The following is a 13,298-nucleotide window of genomic DNA, read 5'->3' as shown; positions in this document are numbered from 1 at the left end:
AAGGAGATTGGTTCAGGGGTGCCTCAGGGCTCTAGTTTGAGCCCTACCTTATTCAACTTGTATATGGCACCCCTGATCAATCTAATTGCGTCGTTTAATGTGAATACGGTTGCATACGCCGACGACACCCAACTGGTCCTGATTCTGGATGAGGATACAGATAAAGCAGAACGGGATCTAAAAGAGTGTCTGACGGCGACTTTTAACTGGATGCATGATAATCATCTTAAATGCAACTCTGCAAAAACAGAGGTCCTACCATTCGGGAAAAACAATCTTTTCTCTCCACACACCTGTTGGCCATCTGATGCGGAGGCTCCTCCTAATACCATCAATGCAACTCGTAACATGGGCATAAAATTTGACAACATGCTTTCTTTTAAGCAACAATCTAAAGAAATAGCAGCCGTCTGTTTTAACATCATGAAAGGACTACGCAAATTCTTTGATTACTTGCCGCTGCCCGCCCGCCAAACAGTAGCAATTGCTTTAATTACATCTATAATTGACTACTGTAATAGTCTCTATGCAGGGGTAACAAAATCTACCCTGCATAAATTACAGATGGTTCAAAATGCGGCGGCGCGGCTGGTCCTAAGGTGGCCTAGAAGATCATCAGCGTCAGCCGCCCTGAACAAGCTGCACTGACTTCTGATTCAGAAGCGGATTTTATTCAAAGTCCTCGTGATCACATTTAGATGTTTTCACAAACGTGGCCCAAAATATCTGACCAACAGATTTCATAGGTACTATCCCTCCAGAGAACTCAGGTCAGCCACGGCTAATCTGATGACTGTCCCTAAGTTCAAACTTGCCACCAAGGGGGGGAAGTCACTGGCAGTTCTTGGAGCCAAAGCCTGGAACACACTCCCCACGGACCTCCGTCTCATATCATCAGAACAGATTTTTAAAAAATCCTTAAAAACCTGGATCTACGGACTATCAGAATCAAAATGTAAAACTCTGGTCTAACTGTACATAACAACTTAAACGCAGATAAATACATAGCACAATCTGTCAGCCATGAAGTCAAAGCGCCAGGATGCTCCTTGGAGTGACAGAGCGCTATACAAAAACCCACAAACATCAAACATCAAACAACATCATCCACTGGAAGCTATGCACTTTGCATTTTGTGCAGCAACAGTAGTTTACCCTGATTTAGAAAATTTAGTTGTATAGGAGCCGTCAGGTTAGCCAACTTCATAAATCCCATCTTTTGTATCCGAATACCGGTTTTTAAATTTGTTTGCAAAAAATCTAATTTTCCTCACTTTTTGGGAAAATATGTTCATTACCATAAATACAATGTTTTATGTTGATTACATAAACTATTTTTAGTGTAATTCTCTATAGTTACACAAATACTGGCAGTTCCTTCTTAATAAATAAACTAATGTCATCCACAAAAACAGGCTTGAATTGACTAGAAATATTTTTTCCTTAAATACTGGTTTTCATTTTTATTAAATACACAATTTTTAATTCCAAAATACCATCTTGTCATGTTTACCACATACTATCACGCATTCCTTCAGTCTTTTTCTTCCATCAAAATCTTCTTCAGGTGTTGTCTTTCCTGGTCCAGGCATGTACTGAGGTGGTTGTGGTGGGTGCCAGTCTTAGCCTGTGCACTAGCTGGCCATTGGAGATTTTTTTGCATTCAATCCGGTCTGCTTCTTCACCCTATGTCTGCCTTCTTTTGTAGCACTTCCACTTCACTTTACTGTAAAAAAAATCCAGAAATCCTACATCCAATATGGATTTATCAGAAGAGGCTCCGTCTTTCCTTGGACCTCTCTTAGCTACCTGGAGTACCTCCCACTCCACTGTCAGAACCATGAGCTGTTATTTCCTTTTAGGGCTGGAGCCAGAACGTCTAGAAGTGCCCTGGGAATGAATGGGGCCAGATCCTGTCAGCTCCATTAGGCATCACTGAGTCAAAAGAGATAGTTTGAAAGATGCCCGGTACTCTGCAAACTGTTCCTGTCTCAGCCCCAGATGACCAATCCAGGTTAAAGGGACAGTTGCTGACAATACCACTGCCTTCCTGAACCCAGAGGCCAAAACCAGGAAAGGACTTGGCCTAACCGCTAGGGTGGTCCACCTTGAATCTGGTGAACCGGGTTCGAGTCTCTGCAATGACGCTGAACATTCTGTGATTCTGGGCAAATCACTCAATCTCCCCGTGCCTAACAAAATGAATGTGTTCTCATGTAACGCAACTGGTGCTATGTAAAGCGCTCTGATACCCGAGACCGGGTCAAGTTTGCGCTTTATAAAACTCCATAAAAAAATAAAAAAAACATTAACTCCAGCCAGGAATGGCTATGTCAAGAGCAGATCTTCTGAAACATTATAGTGGGCACCCTCATTTTAGATGAGGCGTGCTGCTTCCAATTCCAACTTCTGTATCCTGTAAGGATATTGGAGGAAGAAGGGAAATTGTGGCAGACTGAAAAGACATCTATTATTAGAGGAAAGAACTGAATACAAGCATACTATAAGAGTGCACACAGATCCAGAGCAACAGCTGCAATCCTTGTAGTTGAAGCAGGAAGCAACCTGGAAGCTTCTCAGGTGAGAAATGAGCCAAGAGCGAAGTTGCAACATACCAAACTGACTGACCAATTTCCTTTACACATGCTCAAGAAGATATGATTTAGAACAAGTGACAGGAAAAGAACAGGAAGTCATTTTTCCCCTCTTTGATGCATTTGAAATTTCTGTTTAGAAATATACAATGAAATTTTCCCCAGGGAAATACCTGGCACAAAAAATAGCTCAACTAAAAGGTGAAAATCTTGATTAGCTATTGTCAATTCAGTTCAAAGCCATGTGTTTGGCCCACAAAGCCTTTTGGAAGAATGGCCCAGCTGTTATCCAATCCCTGATCACCCCTTACCAACCTAGGAGAAACCTCCGCTCATCGGCAGCCTCTCTCTCCTTACCCCCAAAATAACGAGAGCTAGATGTGGCAGGCGGTTTTTGCCTATAACGCTGCTATTCTCTGGAACACTCTTCGACTTCATTTTAGAAATTAGCCCAATCTGTTGGCCTTCTGAAAGCTTCTAAAAGCATGGCTCTTTAGGAACTGTATCTAACTCACACCTGCTCGGCCATCGGCTGGGTCGTCTGTAGCGCTGGGAGGCTTCAGGGTAGCCATCGTGCTTTATAAATATAATTTCATTTAATTTTATTCTTACATACCTAAACTGCAACAACTGGGTTAAGTACTATCAAAAAGAGCACAGAGAAAATGTCCACTCAAAACCCAGCCCATTGTTCTCCGCTAGAATCCCTGAAAAGCGACAAGAGGCAATGCCAAGAATTCCCACAGCGGAGCAACTGAATCTAAACAGGCAGTGCAGTTGTATCATCTCACACCAATTCTGATGAACAGAGACGCCCTCTCAGTTCCAAACAGAGCTATGAGCGGAATACCTTCCTAGGTAGTAAACTACTGCTTCAAAGAACACAACCTATGGAATTAAGATTAGAATTAACTACATTCTTCAATCTCCATCTTTGTGCAATCTTCTAGGTTGCAGCTCTATTCTTAACAGTGTATTGCTCCTCTAAAAGGAGATGAGGAGCAAAACAGGTTTAAGCCAGTTTTAACTCAGGCAGCACAAAGTATATTTTTATAAAGTTACTTTTTCACTAATTTTATCAGAAATCTATTGTTGTGATTACATTTGTTTTTTTTAATTGAAGTGGAAATAACTTTGAATCATTTTGCTGGGATTTTCCCAAGTGAAGATATATATATTTTTCCCTGTCTGCTTTCTACATCTATGAGTCCCAGCCAATGAGAGCACTCGGTGTATTCAAATAGCAGCCCCGCGAAATGATTCACCATGACACATCCAGCACTTACCTGGCACTGATGAGGCACACGCCGACACGCGTCTGACAGACGCTGTAATAGTGGACATCGCGACGTTGGCAAAAGTGCACCGGTGGCAATAAAATTCAGTTTGGCAACCCGAGGATGTGTCACACCTGTTTTTACTGAAAGCAGGATTGGAGGAATATATATATATATATTCGTTTCACCTCCCCCGAAAATGCCGGGACACCATGACAGCGGTGCAAGTACAGGGTCAGAGGTTATCCTGTAGCCAATCTCCAGTTTTCACACAGCAAAAACACGTTCTGCCAATGCACTCCACTCCAAATGTAATCACCACTTTCACGCTCTGTTGCAATAAAGGATTTATTTATTCCAGCATGATAGAATCGAGAGATGGAAAAACCCAACGCATTTCAGCGATCACCTCGCCTTGGTCACGGGTGATTAACACACAGAGCTCGAAATAAATAAAGTTTTGTCAAAAGAAAGTGCGTGACATCACATTGCTTGTCAACATAGACGGTGGACTTAAGAATAACAAACCAACATCGCGGCCATTTATAAACGTGCATCATATGCAAATAATGGCATTATGTAATATTCATCCCATAGAACAAATGACATTTAAGGCTCACAATTAATCATTCCAGGTCAGTTTGTACCTCTTGATTCATAAAGAAATCGAAGAGGTACAGAGAGTAAATTCATAAATTGGATGCATTGCCAATGGTTCAGTAACATGGCCTGACTTAGTCATTTGGAGCTCTGAATTACAACCATTCAGACAGCTTTGGCTGTAAATTGAATACAACTGATCATGCTTTCATATTATGTATATGTAATATCCCAAGTGAGAAAACAAACATACAAACAAGAATATTCAAGCAAAAAATTAAATATATCGCCCGAGAAATACACCGTGTTTCATAAGCCCCAGTGGGAAATTGCAGAAAACTGCAATACATGTTCAGTCAATATGGAACCACGAGGAAGAAAGAGCGTGGACCACAATAGCTTCTTTTAGCAATTTTTTACTTTGCTGCCGTGCGAGGTGCAGTAAAAGCCATGACGCGTTTAGTCCCTCCTGGGGGACTTGACTTTATATATGAATATATATATATATATATATATATATATATATATATATATATATATATATATATATATATATCCCTCACGTTGCAAGCAGCCACCGCACCCCGCTATGGCCCCTCCTCTAGCAACAGCGGTCCGTACTGGGCAGCGAGCCCAAAGTATCCAAGGTATCAACACAAGTCCTAAACTTCAAGGACAGTATGAAGTACGGACGCAATCGGCGTTTTTCAAAAGTTCATTTATTTAGCGTTTTAAGCAGCAAAACATCAGTCACTCGACGCGTTTCGGGGCTCCTCCCCTTAGTCACGAGTCAGTGGATGCTCATTGGTATAACAATAATATAGTCACGGTCACATTGTTATTCATGAAAATAAATAAAATACTTTTCGTGCTACAAGCACGAACAAAATTTCAAAACGAACGGTGTAAATTGCATTGGATGACATCAAGCGAAAAATAATACTTTTTCATACTCTTGAACCATTTTAAACCTTATAAACAATCAACTACTCAACTCGAGGATTTCCCCATTTTCGTCATTGTTGGCCATAAAAATAAATAACGGACTCAAGACCATTGGGATTCTCATGTAGTCAGACTATTATCCCGAATTGTGTACATGATAACAATCATATTCAATCATGCCTCAGTGGGCGAATCAATGATTCTATCTCATAATGCAATTCATAAGGTCATGCATTGCAAATCATTATATTAAATTAAAATAAAAAATCACTCCCATGTGGGCAAAAGTGCATTCTATTCTCTCAACATCAGTTGTAATGTGTTGCATTCAATGAATCACATTTCATGATAAATCACGCCCAAAGTGGGCCAATAAATGCATTCTCATGTACCAACTCTATACTTATATATGCCATAGTGGCATTAAGGTCCTTTTAATGGTCAAGTCCAATTCTCAAGCCACAAGTGTTTAAATCATCCGGACTGGAACTTCCATCCGGTATAGGTTGAAGTAAATTCAGGTCTTGAAAACAACCGTCCCTATAAACAAAGAAAATATACAAACCTATGACTATCAATTTAAAAAATCTAAAACCATTCACATCTCAACAATAAAGACATGAGAAGTTAAAAACAGTTAAGGGCAATAACTATGTATCATTTACCAAAGTTGATTCTCACTAGACTACAACTGCGGAAAGCTCATCTGAAACTGGAAACATTCAATTCTACTCATTCGTCACCCTAAGTGTACTTCCATTTCTTCATCACAATTATACCCTCCTGGGGTCATGGTTTTGTGCTGAATAATCGTTCTGGATTCTAATCTGCGTAGGTTTTGCAAACGATTTCCACCTCTCTCATTAAATTTCACTGTACATAAAACACAAAAGCTCAATAGGTTCGCATTTTGGTTATGATGACTATGAAAATGGCGAGCTATCGGATATGTTTTATCCATTTTGATAATAGCCCGCAAATGCTCAAGCACCCTTAGTTTTGCTTGCTTGATGGTACTGCCTATATAGGCCTTGTTACATGGACAAAACAGTGCATATACCGCATAGTCACTTGTACAGGATGTATGTTCTATTATTATAAAAGTCTCTGATGTAGGTGTTAATTGGACTTTCTTTACATTCCGGCTGTTTTTGCAAGCTTTGCAATTCCTGCAAGTAAAAAAAACCTGCACAACTAAAGTTTTTGGTTTTTTGGCAATCACTGCACTGCATAATTGATCTTTTAGGGACCTTGCCTTCCTAAAAGAAATTCGGGGTGAATCATTGACACATTTGGTTAAGTCTGGATCACTGTGAAGTAAGGGCCAGAATTTAATGAGACTTTTTCTGAGCATGCCTGCTTGGCTACTATAAGTGGTAATGAAGCGTGTCTTATTATCATTCTCACTCTGTGAATCCTGAATTTTAGGTTGTAATAGCGATTCTCTTGAACGTTTACCTACAGCTTTCAGAGCTTCCAGAATTATTTTATTCGAATAGCCCCTTTCAGAAAATCTCATGATCATACTTTGTTCCTCAAGTGCAAAGGCTTCTTTGGCGCTGCAATTGCGCTTTGCTCTTAAAAGCTCGCCTATCGGAATACTCCGAATCAAAGAATTAGGGTGGCAACTACGCGCATGAATATGATTGTTATCATGTACACAATTCGGGATAATAGTCTGACTACATGAGAATCCCATTGGTCTTGAGTCCGTTATTTATTTTTATGGCCAACAATGACGAAAATGAGGAAATCCTCGAGTTGAGTAGTCGATTGTTTATAAGGTTTAAAATGATTCAAGAGTATGAAAAAGTATAACTTTTCGCTTGATGTCATCCAATGCAATTTACACCGTCCATTTTGAAATTTTGTTCGTGCTTGTAGCACGAAAAGTATTTTGTTTATTTTCATGAATAACAATGTGACCGTGACTATATTATTGTTATACCAATGAGCATCCACTGACTCATGACTAAGGGAAGGAGCCCCGAAACGCGTCGAGTGACTGATGTTTTGCTGCTCAAAACGCTAAATAAATGAACTTTTGAAAAACGCCGATTGCGTCCGTACTTCATACTGTCCTTGAAGTTTAGGACTTGTGTGTGGATACCTGTCCTGTGGGATTGGAGGTGGTATTGCGGAGTTCCTGTCAATATATATTATGGCGGATTGCTGGCACAATTCTGCACTAATAAAGCACTAAGGACTTAGCACGAAATTGTGGTTTCACTCTACGTTATTCTGCCTCTGCAGGAGTGGAGAAGTGTGGCTCAATGGTGTGGAGAAGTGTGGCTCAATGGTTAGAGCAGGCAGACCTCGATGCAGAGCTCTGGCCAGGGATCAGGGTTCGATTCCTGCCCCGGCGGGTCTTGGGCTCCCTAATTCCCCTGACCGGATATTCTCGCCTCAGTGGCTATTCTGATCATGGGTCCCACGCTGCAACTCTGGGCAATAGCTTGCTTAGTCTCCACAATGGCCCCCACAACACGAGGGATGCCTGGTCTGCACCATGGGGGTGCCCAGGAGTGGACACTTCACAGGGAAAGCCAGGAAGGGTTCCCTTGCGGTATTCGTACAAGCGCCGGAAACCCACTGCGGGTAGCTGTGCGCTATACAAGTACAAAAACATTTACATTTACATAGGAGACATGGTGAATGGCGTTTTTCTGCATATATATATATTTTTTTTTTTTTTGTCCACAAACGACCCAGATATTGAAGTCTTTTGGCCCGTAGGCATGTGGCAGATCACGCCGGGCAGGTCTCCCGGTAGCTTTAATGCACACAACAGTCTTCTCCAAGAAGGATCCGCACTCAGAAGTAAACCAGTGAGTTTAATGAAAGGTTACGCGCTTCGTCAGACAAGCTGACTTGTTCACACAAAGTGGTACTGCAAAAACGAGGCATATACATAGTTGCTGACAGTGAAAGCAGACTAGCGTAGTGTCAAGTGATTGACAGATGGTAACTAAACCACGGCGGCCATATTAGACTGTGAAAAATGCATATAAGACACTATATTTACATTATCTTTACATACAATTCATGAACACAGAATTCAGAATAAGCATAAATAAATAAACGTGTTCATTAACAATGCTGCTGCGCTAAGTCTCTTCAAATGCATGTTTAAATACACGATTCTAGTTACAGCGGTGTAAATGTTAAAGCGCTATTGGTCCGTAAGTCCTCATCTCAAAATTGATGCTTAATTCGATTTTACACAGCACTACATATTATGCCTATAACAAGGAACAATAGCACTCAGGGAGAAAATGTCCGGAGGATTGCACAGCACAATTGATATGCATACTTTCGGTCGACTATTAACATTGCAAAACCATATTATAACATGTTATGCTTTAACCATAGTGGTGTTATAGTATGTACAATAAAGTTTGCTTTCAAATGTCATACCGGCAAAGGCAGAAGAATAGTAATAATCGTTCTGAAATTATATTATCACCATAGTGGTATAATTGTTTGAACACATTAAACAATACTATTTGTCATATGGTCACTGTAGTATGATAGGTTAGCTAGCATAGCAAGAAGTTCTGAAAGCCTCTTTGTGAAAAGAAAAGGAAAGTGCCTAAAAGTTATCAGTGGTTATAAAAAATGTAATAAAGGTAAGTCTTAGCTGGAGTAGACCCACAAAACCAGGAAAAAGGGTAGGGTAACCGGAATGGATGAGACAGTCTGCTTGTTTGGCGACCCTGCCTTTCTCCCAGTGTAAAGAAAAAACAAAGAATGAAAAAAGAGGAAGTGAAATTTCAAAACCAATATTGGTTATAATATTACTTCATAGTATTACTTATTAAAACAAATTTAACAGCATGATATATATACAGTAAACATTACAGTGACAGGGGCATACTATAGAGAAATGACCAGCTACAAGAAAAGACATCATTCATAAAGTAGGTGTGTACTCAATTCCTCATCCACATTATGACCTTTAGGATACATTGTTTCAAGCTCAATTATCCACCTGGATTCTCTTTTATGCAGTAGTAAGGTCCTATTACCTCCTCTAAAGCCAGTGTGGACTTGTTCTAACACAAAGTAGCTCAATAACGAGCTATTAGATAGATGGAAAAGGACAAAATGTCTGGCGATTGGATAAAAGCTATCTTTCTTATTTATCACCCGCATGTGTTCAAGCACTCTCTTTTTTGCCATTAATGTGGTGCTACCAACATACCACATTTTTCAAGGGCATACCAGTAAGGGCATTCCAGCACATAAATGCAATACGTACTGCAGGTTAGAAATTGGATAATGGTTTTGGACACCCCATAGCCTGGAACAGTAACTGATTTAGTCATATTACTGTTACGACAGGCTTTACAGTGGCCACAGGGATAGAAGCCTTTGAGATTATGTTTGTTTTTTGTCACATTTGGTGTGATATCATTGTGAACAAGGATATCTCTCAGACTGCGGCCTTTTCGGTATGTTATTCTTGGTCTACGTTGAAACATATAACCAATGATAGGGTCGCTTCTCAAAATATCCCATTTGTCTGCCAGAATCTTTTGTATTTGTCCAGAATTTCCACTATAAGTAAAAATAACTCTGTTAGTCTCCTCAGTACTGGCACTTTCTTTGATATTTTTTCAGTCTCGGTGGATAAAGTAAGGGCACGATCAACCTTATCTACCCTATCAATGGCTCTACGGAGAACCCATTTTGGATAATCCCTTATTCTAAATCTTTCGATCATCTTTTCTTTCTCTAGTAGGAATCCTGCATCTGTAATACAACTCCTTCTCGCCCTCAGCAGTTCCCCGTAAGGGATACTCCATTTAAGGATATCCGGATGACTGCTGAGGGCGTGGAGAAGCGTATTGCCTGCAGTGGCCTTACGATAGAGACTAGTCTCTAGAGTACATTGATGTGGTGTAATGAGAAGATCTAAAAACTCAATGGAGTGTCTGCTCATATTGCTGGTGAGTGTGATATTGTGATTGTTGACATTCAGTTTCTCAATGAATGTTTTAGCTATTTCTTCGGTACCAGTCCAAATTATGAAGAGGTCGTCTATGTAGCAAAGCCAAAGTTTGACCTCACCAAAAAATGGTACCAACATACTATCACCTCTGATGTCCTCCTCCCACTTACCCAGAAAGAGATTGGCAAAACTTGGGGCAAAGCATGTGCCCGTAGCAGTGCCAATGGTCTGTAAATAGTGCCATCAAAGAGGAAAATATTATTGATGAGGCATAAATGCATCATCTCTAGCAGCATTTTTGTAATATATAAGGATTTTTCACTTGTACTAAGTGTAAAGCTTGCAAGAACAGTCACAATTGCAAATTAGTGAAATTATGTAGTGATAAACCAGCTTTTAAGTTCTCAAAACATCTGACCTGTGACACCGATTATCCAGTGTATGCATTAAAATGCTCCTGCAATCAATTTTATATCCGTAGTAACATCAACAGAGTTAAATTGAAAATCCTAGAACATCTACGAGTTATTGCCAAAAATGATAAGCAGTACCCGGTGACCCGCAACTTCAGTAGCAAACATAATCAAAATAAAACCTTCTCAAATTCTGTGTGTTGGATTCCATTTTGCAGAGAAAGAGGTGGGAACCGCACACTTGAATTGAGAAAGTTGGAATCGAAAATGATCATCAAGTACAACACAAGGAGCCCCTCTGGTTTGAATCTTGATGAGGAAATGTTGATACATTTAAGATAAAACAATAGTCCTGATCTGTACCCGTCCGTTGTTGGTTTTTGAATAAGGTTTTTAACAGGTTTTCTTTCGATTTGACACACAGAAGTTCCAAGTTTGTTAACATGAAACTATCTGGTTTTGTTGCAGGAGAGAAGAAGTTTAACTAAGGCTGCAGTTGATTCCTTTTTGAGGATAAGAAATTAGAACAAATGCTCACTTGAGCTGGATTTCCATTATTTGCAACATTGTTTATTGTGGACTGATGAGCCAAAATGCAGTACTAACCCATTTGGGTAGAATTGAACATGATTTATTAATTATTGTTTAGTTTGCAAATTTATGTGTAAACTACACTTTCTGCATAGAACTGTGATCCAATTATGAAAGGACTCAAGGCTGCATTTAAAACGCGCAATATAGCAATTTTACTACGTTTATGATAAACAGCCCGAACGCAATGTTAACTCACTTGGGTAGAATTAATTTAGATTGTAGATTTTGTATTATTTTCTAATTGTTCATCATTCAATGTAATTTATACTTCTTGTATGGAATTGCGATCAAATTATGAATGAACTCACGGCTTCAACAGATTGCGCTATATAGTATTTTTACTATGCCTATTATGACAAACAGGAAATGAACACTGTACCTTTCAATGTTTTCATTGCATTTGTAAACTTTACCCGTGAACAAGGAGTGAGGTTAACCCCGAAACGCGTAGGGGCATCCGTTTGCTGTGAATAAACACGTCTATTTTGCATCGAGGACACAGCACCAGTGAGTTTCATTTCTGGTACAGCTGGACTTTGTTGGAATGTTTGGGTGTGGCGTCCCGGCCGTGTTGCCCACCGTTGAAGGTGGCTTGGTTTTGCCATATTATACTTTGGGATTTGAAAAATACAACCCAGCCCACCCCAAAAGCAGTGCCGAACGAGAAGTAGAGATTGGAAACAGTAACCACCGTGGACACCGACGCATCGCGGGATTGAACTGAAGGTCGGAGGACTCTCTTGATCTCCAAGCAGAGCTGCAATAAATGGTGAGCACCCTTACATCTACACAGGCACTACTAAAACAAGGCAAGGAGGGGTACGGAGATTGGTGTATACGTGTATCAGTATTCACTGAGTGAAAGGCGTAAGCGATTTAAGTTGAACGCTGAAATCCAGGACAACACTGGATTTCTATCATGGCAACGGAAAGAAACAATAAACGGAGGGAAGCAGCCAACAAGCTGTTTACAAAAATGACAGCTTCAGGGACAGGCTCTTCAAGAATACAAACCGCCAATAAAGTGGTAGATGATAAGCGCAAGCTTTGGGACACATAATGGAAAGTGTTGAAAAAGGAACAATCGAAGGGATGGGAAGCAATGGCTTTGCAGCAAAATGTGGATGTTGGGAGAATACCGTGGGGTCTCCGTATTTACATCATTCCTACATTTCAGAATCCAGACCCGGAAATGATCCATGAGTGGATGAGCAACAATCAAGAATGCTTAATGGATATGCTTAGAATTTTGATTAAGTATGCAGGAAAGGAATGTAGTAAATTAAATGAAGAAATTGAGGTGATTGTAAATAAATTGAAGGAGTTGTACAGCACAGATAAATTTGAGCAAGAGATGACTAAAATGAACAAAAGGTTGGAGAAAATTGAGGAAGAAATTAAGATCAAAAAGTTGATTACATTTGAAAGAGATTAAATGGACTACAATAAGGGGCAAATCCTCCCATTCAGTAAAAACTGTGATCATCTGAGAAGTAACTGATCAAGAAAAAGCGTCTACCACTAACGCAACTGCTGTTGAAGATCAGGATAAGGAAACTAATACAGCAGACAGTAACAACAGTGAAAATGAACACAGCGATCCCCCCAAAAGGGCACAGAACATATAGGCCAGCAGCGACAGCCCGGGCAGAGGTCGAGGGCGTGGAGGGAGAGGAGGAAATGTGACAAATCTTTCCACAAACAGTGTGCAAGAAACCACTGTGGGAATGTTAACAAGGGGGAGACAAGCCAAGAAATGAAGAATCAGAAGACAGTGGTAAATCTTTCTAATTCCTTTTTTACTAAAGCTGAAATGGAGGTTTTTTCTAAAGGATTGTCGTTCTGTCCATCAGCATGTTTTAATTATATGGAAACAAGAATTGATCTTTTAATTTCACTAGAAAGTTAAAACTGAAAAAAT

The sequence above is a fragment of the Lissotriton vulgaris genome, chromosome 5 (assembly GCF_964263255.1).
Source record: "Lissotriton vulgaris chromosome 5, aLisVul1.2, whole genome shotgun sequence".
NCBI classification, from domain to species: domain Eukaryota; kingdom Metazoa; phylum Chordata; class Amphibia; order Caudata; family Salamandridae; genus Lissotriton; species Lissotriton vulgaris.
This window is presented reverse-complemented; position numbering follows the sequence as displayed.